We start from the raw sequence: 8,430 nt of genomic DNA on the forward strand, positions 1-8,430 counted from the left end.
TCCCTTTGTTTTAGATAGAATTAATGCAATAAAGAACATCATTCTTGCAAAATGTGAATTTATTAAACATGTTTATTAAATATAACACTGCACAATAAGACAAATAGTGCAAAATAAAATAACTTTAAATATAATGACTTTAAAGTGCTGCCTGTGTTTAAAATACTCTACATATTAAATTAAGAACCAATAAGACCAATAGCTCTCCTATTAGGCTCCTATTAGACTCGTTATCCTATCAGAAATCGTAAGGTGTATGGTCTGCATAAGACAACTAACAGCAGAACTTCAGAGTTTAAGTATAAAAGGACCCGAGGCTGGACAGAGAGCGGCTAATCGGGCCGGGATGAGTCAGGGGCCTGGAGACCATCTGTGCCAAACACAGTCATTAGTGGGAGTAAACCTGATCAACCCTCAGAGGACTGGGAGACGCAAAGCAGAAGGGAGATAAGACGCCAAAGGCTTCTCCAAATAGATCCACTAACAAAGCTGTGGATGTTCCTCATCCTAACTAGAACATTTACAACCTCGATTAGAAATCAGAAGTCCCCGAAAAGTTGGGACGGTGCGAAAAATGTAAATAAATGTGGAGTAAAACTAAAAAAAGTGTCCAGTGATTGGTCTGGCAGATGGTCTGGGAATAGAGCCCACTTTCATTCTCTGTTAAGGCCCAACTGAATCAGATGCTTGTCCGAGATGTTTTTCCAGGTCATCAAAGGGGAGGAGCCCTAAATGTCACATGAAAGCTCTGTATTGCACACTGCCAAAATGGACACATATAAACATACAGAAACACCATTCATATGCAAACATGCAGAAATTTATAGAACTTTATAAAACTATAAGTAGAAGGCCAACCCAAACGCTTCTCCAAATAGAGAAACCACTGAGGCTGTGAATGTTCTTTCCTTATTCTACCTAGAACATGTACAACCTCGATTAGCAATCTAAAATCCCCCAAAAAGTTGGGACACTGTGAAAAATGTAAATAAATGTGAAATAAAACAAAACAAGACAAGACAATGACTTTACAGCTTTATAATTTTACAGCTCCATATTCTTTCACAATACAGCACATATCTATGGAGCCCCTGAAGGGACATTGTGTATATTTTTTATGTAAAAAAAAAAATGGTGAGCACTACATATTAAGTGATGAGCATAACATACTGGGCTTAAACAGCAGCAGTGCTTATGAATACATCTACACTGATGAGCGTGGTGGTCTGGAAATGAGGTGTGTTCAGGTAAATTTCTGGAGTATTGCTATCTTGGCCTGACCCTAGACTGACCTCAACACTTAGATGTTCATTGCTATCTTGGCTGTGAACACAGGTGCCTATCTGATGTACGTACACCTCGCTTGTTACACACACATGGACACACAACTGTTACATCAAGAATAAACAGAATGAACAAGGGTGAACAAGCAGGTCAGTTTCCTCTGCTGAGAAGCATTGGATACATCCAGGAAGCTGCACTGTTAAAATAGCAATCCGCCAAAGTCTAACCTCACCTGAATGGTTCATTTTATGTTACGCTCAAAAAACACACCTATGATTAATTAAGAGAATTAGTACATGACTTTTGCGTATTTAAAGTACTTTTCCCGTTGTTGCGATAGCAAAGACGCACTGACACACACTAAATCATGCTGCACAGTGCCTGGTTGACAGCTTTTTTTAAACATACACTAGCTGTTAGCCGTCCTGCTAAGAAAGGCTAACCCTTGGTATTAGCGGTTAGCTTTCAGGAGATGAGTTAGGATTACACAAATGCAGGCTCGCTCAGACATGAGTTCATGGGAATGGGTGTTTTCTTCTTTTTCTTTTACAGGCGTTCTGCTTTCTCTCACTGCTTCCTGCTACCTCAGGGCACACTCGCGCCTTTGTGTCCAGCTGGAAGAACAGGAATGCTAACTGGAATGCTGGAAGTGTGTAAACCTTAGCCAGCGGCTTCACGTGTAGGTACGAAATCTGATACCTGCCTCTTTGTGTTGGGATGAGGATAGAAACGGGCTGAAAACACTGAAACATGATGTTTCGACTGTTTCTGAGGCCTAGAATTGGCTGTGCAACACAGGTAGCAATTCGCTAACAGGTCAATATCAATATAACTTGGGTAATGGATTTACTCTGAATGAACACATTATAATAGGTATACAAATATAGGCACTAGCTGCTGCATATTCATCAATAAATAATATTAATTTTAATATTTTATTCCTCATATTGTCTCTATACTTAGCTGCAAGTGGGTAAAACTTAAGCTTAATCTGAAGTGCAGTAACCGCAAAGACCATTTAAAAACGTCACAATGATGAAACTGGCACTCATCAGTACCACCCCAGGAAAAGAAGAGGTGGACCGACAGATGCATTGAAAATTTGTGTGTGAAAATTTCTTTGTTGTTTTTCTTTTATAGAAGTCATAACAATATGATGAATAGTATTAAAAGTTATTTTTTTAAAGTTATGAGCCAATAAAAGGTGCAGTATTCTGATAGTAACCCCAAAAAAAGTTCAATGGTAACTTTTTCAGGACTGTTTTTGCTTTCCTGCTCAGGGTTTCTGACTATTTAAGAGTATTTGAAGTGCAGTCACCGCAAAGACCATCAAAAACATTATAATGATGAAACTGGCACTCATCAGGACCACCCATTGAAAGGAAATATTGCCGAAACAGAGTGGACAAACGCATGCATGACAGGAAATAACAAGTGAGTCTTAAAATTATGATAAATATTCCTAAAAGTCATTTTTTGAGAGTTATGAGTCGCCAAAATCTGCAGTATTCTAATAATAACCAAACAATAGTTATTTTCGAACATTTAATACAGAGAAATGACCTCATCTCTACTGAATCACAATGAAAGCTCAAGATAACCTGATCACAAACCTATTTAGGACTGTTTTTGCTCTCCTGCTCAGAGAAAATAGTCTATATCTGTGTTTATTTGCATGTTTAAGAGTGTTTGAAGTGTTTGAATTTACCGCAAAGACTATCAAAAAGATTATAATGATAAAACTGGCACTCATCAGGACCGTCACAGGAAAGGAAATATTGCCGTAACAGGGTGGACAAACGCATGCATGACAGGAAATAACAAGTGATTAAGCTGGAAAATGTGATTTGTGTGTCATTTTTCTTTTGTAGAAGTCTTAAAAACATGATAAATAGTCCTAAAAGTCAGTTTTTGAGAGTTATGAGTCGCCAAAATGTGCAGTATTCTGATAATAAACCCCCAAAAAGTTCAGGTCTATTTTTGCTTTCTTGCTCAGAGAGAATAGCCTATATCTGTGTTTATCTGTGTTTATCGGTGTATTTCATACTATTTAAGAGTTATCTTAAGTGCAGTCACTGCAAAAACCTTCAAAAACTGAAATGGATAAAACTGGCACTCATCAGTACCACCCCAGAGAAGGTTCCATTCAATGCTAACCTTTTCAGGACTGTTTTTGCTTTCCTGCTCAGAGTTTCTGACTATTTAAGACTATCTTAAGTGCAGTCACCGCAAAGACCATCAAAAACATTATAATGATGAAACTGGCACTCATAAGGACCACCCCCTTAAAATGAAATATTGCCGTAACAGGGTGGACAAACACATGCATGACAGAAAAAAACAAGTGATTAAGCTTGAGAATGTGAATTCTGTGTAGTTTCTCTTTTGTGGAAGTCTTAAAATTATGAAAAAATAGTCCTAAAAGTCAGTTTTTGAGAGTTATGAGTCACTAAAAGGTGCAGAATTCTGAAAATAACCCATAAAAAAGTTCAGGTCTGTTTTTGCTCTCATGCTCAGAGAGAATAGCCTATATCTGTGTTTATCTGTGTATTTCATACTATTTAAGAGTTATCTTAAGTGCAGTCACCGCAAAAACCATCAAAAACTGAAAATGATGAAACTGGCACTCATCAGTACCACCCCAGGAAAGGAAATCCATCCTATGCTAACAAACACATGCATGACAGAAAATAACCAGTGATTAAGCTGGAAAATGTGATTTCTGTGTGCTTTTCTACACAGAAAACATCATAATGATGAAACTGGCACTCATCAGGACAGCCGCAGGAAATGAAATATTGCCAAAACAGGGTGAACAAATGCATGCATGACAGGAAATAACAAGTGATTAAGCTGGAAAATATGATTTCTGTGTATTTCTGTGTTTTGTAGAGGTCCTAAAAATATGATAAATAGTACTAAAAGTCATTTTTTGAGAGTTCTGAGGCTTCAAAAGGGAAAATATCCGTATAATAACCCAAACAATAGTTATTTTCTATTGTTTTATACAGAGAAGGACTGTTTTTGCTCGCCCAAGTGCAGTAACCGCATTTTGTAGAAGTCTTAAAAATATGATAAATAGTCCTTAAAGTCATTTTTGTAAAGTTATGAGACACTAAAATGTGCAGTATTCTGATAATAACCCAAACAAAAGTTATTTTCTATTGTTTTATACAGAGAAATGACCTCATCTCTACTGAATTTTTGCTCTCCTGCTCAGAGAGAATAGTCTATATCTGTGTTTATCTGCGTATTTCCAGACTATTGAAGAGTATTTCTGTGCTCTAATTCTATTCAGCTCTATTCCTGCCCGGCCCGAAGCCGTCCCTCAGACCCGTCACCTTCAGATAGGGTTTCAAAAGCCTCCTGACTGCGAGTAGCCGGGGTTTTTATCGTGTTTGTGCACAGAGGCAGCGAGTGCTTCCTGTTTCATTGTGTGTGGGGAAGTAGGCCCCGGGCCCCTCCTCCCTCCACGTCTGTCCCTTCTGCACCCTCTCGCCCGTGGGCATTTGGCCGGCTGCCGTGTGAGGGGCTGATGGAAGCTGCCGGTCGCCTCCGATAACTGCCCTTACACTCAGACACCTCTGCTCCGAGCAGGCAGTTAGCATCTGCTAGCGCTTTCCTCTCAGGGTGGGCCTAGCTTAGCTTTATCAAGCAGATAATACCACTTATATACAGCTCTGTTTAAAAATAAGAGATTTTACCAAATTGAAATCCTCTGGAATATAATCAAGAGGAAGATGGATGATCACAAGCCATCAAACCACCAAACTGAACTGCTTGAATTTTTGCACCAGGAGTAAAGCAGCATAAAGTTATCTAAAAGCAGTGTGTAAGACTGGTGGAGAACATGATGCCAAGATAGCATGAAAACTGTGATTAAAATCCACCAGGATTATTCCACCAAATATGGATTTCTGAACTCTTAAAACTTTATGAATATAAACTTGTTTTCTTTGCATTATTTGAGGTCTGAAAGCTCTACATCTTTTTATTTATTTCAGCCATTTCTCATTTTCTGTAAATAAATGCTCTAAAAAGTTAAACATTTGGACACACCTTAAATTAAGTATTTTTTTTATTATTTTAAAATGTTCTGCATTGTAGATTAATACTAAAGTAAATAAAAAAAAGAGGTAATTAATGCGTGGGAACAAGATAATTAAGTTGTGGAAACAAGATCCTAATCTTGCAAGATAATTAAGGTGTGGGAACATGATCCTTATGCATGGGAATGAGATAATTAAGGTGGGGTGTGCAAGATAATTAAGGCATGGGAACAAGATAATTAAAGTGTGGCCACAACTTATTAGGGCGTGGGAACAAGTTAATTAAATAGTAGCCATTAAGACGTAGCCACAAGGCCCTTTTGTTTCACAGCTAACAAATCAAGCAGCTCTAAGGGGTTGTGCACAACCTCTTAATGTTGGGAAAGTGGGAACATTGTGTAAGAAACACCAATGGACCGACATTTTTAAACACATTTTGGGTTAGCTTTCGAAAGAAGATAATAGGACTTATAGCTAATATACAGTACCATTCATGTTCCGCATTGTAGGTTAATCCTAAAGTCCAAACAATGAAAAAAACATAAAATTATTTAGTAAACAAAACGTGTTAAATAAAACCAGAACATGTTTTATATGTGAGATTATTCAAAGTAGCTCCTCTTGATTAGATAGAGACAGTTTTGCTCATCTCTACTGGATTTTCTCATTCAGCTTTATGAAGTAGAGTCACCTGGAATTCAGGCTTTCAGTTAACAGCTGTGCTGAACTCATCAAGAGTTAATTTTAATCCCTTTTTGGAGGGGCCCGCGAGGTATTTTAGAAATAGAATGAAAGTTGGCCCGCTGTTAAGCAGGTTTTTATAATGTGAGATTCAAAGTTTGAACGCTAGGTGTCAGAAACAGGCCAAAGAGTCTAAAAGCGGAGAGGGTGCGCATTTCTAGCACAGAAAAACAGGCCAAATAGTCTAAAAGCGGAGAGGGTGCGCATTTCTAGCGCAGAAAAACAGGCTAAAGAGTCTAAAAGCGGAGAGAGTGCGCATTTCTAGTGCAGAAAAACGGGCCAAAGGGTCTAAAAGTGGAGAGGGTGTGCATTTCTAGCGCAGAAAAACAGGCTAAAGAGTCTAAAAGCGGAGAGGATGCGCATTTCTAGCTCAGAAAAACGGGCTAAAGAGTCTAAAAGTTGCCGTAATTAAGGAGTTTACTATTAAGAGACATCATGAAATTAAACATCAATTTGAAAAATCTTAGTTTACACAACACTGTCAAAGATAAAGATAGTTAGTCAAGTTAAATGGTGTGTAAATGAAATAATTAGGAAAAAAGTATTATTTAAAGTGGTATATTTCATTATTTGTTTTATTACAGAGTCTGTGGGGACACCCCTGCTCTAGAGTAATGTTCTAATTCATGTTATGAGAATCAATAACTACTCAACTAAGTAAAGAAAAAAAACGTTAAATAAATAAAGGTCAGTCAATCCGAAAAGAAGAATTTCAAGAACTTTGAAAGTATCCTCAAGTTCAGTCACCGCAAAGACTATCAAAAACATTATTATGATAGAACTGGCACTCATCAGGACCACCCCAGGAAAGAAAGAGCAAGAGTCACTTTTGTTGTGCAGGATACGTTTATCAGAGTTACCAGCCTCAGAAAAAGTCATAATAGGCATTGATACAGTACTGATCAGCCCCTTTCTACCAACGAGGGGTCCTTTAAGCTCTGGAGGCTCGAGTCCGGTGCCTGCAGTACACAAACCGAGAAAATCTGAGCTAAAGGGGAAGAAATAGAGGGAGCGACACCAACCAAACTAGGGCAGGCGATCCAAATCCCCTTTGACTGTGTAATGAGAGAGCCATAAAAAAGAAACAGGTTAATTAAATCCATTCTGACTGCCACTGGTACCGATTTATCAGTTTATCTCCAGGGGAGGAACCTCAACCTGAAAAACGCTGCCCAGATCTCAGATCTGTAGCTTTAGCCGCTAGCAGATTTAGCATATGTGTAAACAACAAACAATGCTAACTCAAACAAACTGATGTTTCGATGTTTATGGAAACTGTGACAAGATACATGCTTCAAAATGAGGGTCAGTAGTGCTCACAGTGGGCCTAAAACTCTTAAACTTTTAACCATTGGTTCACCACTAGTTCAGGCTTCAGTGTAGGGGTAAGTAAATGCAGCCTACAGTAGATACTGCTGTGGAAACTGATAATTAAGAAGCTAGCTATGCTAATCCAAAACTCCTACAGGCTATTTATCCTTATTTACAGCTATTCTTTACACTAGCATAGCTAACCAGCTTTCATACACAACACATAGTAGGGCTGTGAGGAGCTAGCTCGCTAACGCTAGCTAACTTATATCCACAGACTTTCAGAGAGGGGGAGCTGTGTCTGTGGATAAAAAGGGATAGATAGATAGATAGATAGATAGATAGATAGATAGATAGATAGATAGATAGATAGACTAGCATAACTAACCAGCTTTCACACACAACACACACACACACACAGACATGAGAACTGTAAGGAGCTAGCTTGCTAATGCTAGCTAACTTATACCCACTGCCTTCCAGAAAGGGGGAGCTGCATTTGTGGTTGAAGAGAGATGGATACATAGGTACGTAAAGAGGGGTGTAGAGAGATGATAGATAGATAGATAGATAGATAGATAGATAGATAGGACTGAAAAGAGGTGATGGAACTGTGAGGAATGAAAGAGATAGATGTGTAGAGAAATGATAGAGGTATAGAAAAACTATAGATAGATAGATAGATAGGTAAGACTGAAAAGAGGTGGTGGAAACTGTGAGGAATGAAAGAGATAGATGTGTAGAGAAATGATAGAGGTATAGAGAAATGATAGATAGATATATAGATAGATAGATAGGACTGAAAAGAGGTGATGGAACTGTGAGGAGAGAGAAACGATAGATAGATAGATAGATAGATAGATAGATAGATAGATAGAAATGTAGCAAGGCGATAGATAAAGGGATAAAAATTTAAATGACAATAGATAGATAATTATTAAGACAGAGAGGTCAATAGGTAAAGGAAAAAGACAGAAAGAGACAGAGTTAGAGAGAGCGCAATCGAGGGAATGAATGGAGGCATGAATGAGGAGAGAAAGAGAGA

Source organism: Astyanax mexicanus, chromosome 4, assembly GCF_023375975.1.
Source record: "Astyanax mexicanus isolate ESR-SI-001 chromosome 4, AstMex3_surface, whole genome shotgun sequence".
Taxonomy (NCBI): Eukaryota; Metazoa; Chordata; class Actinopteri; order Characiformes; family Acestrorhamphidae; genus Astyanax; species Astyanax mexicanus.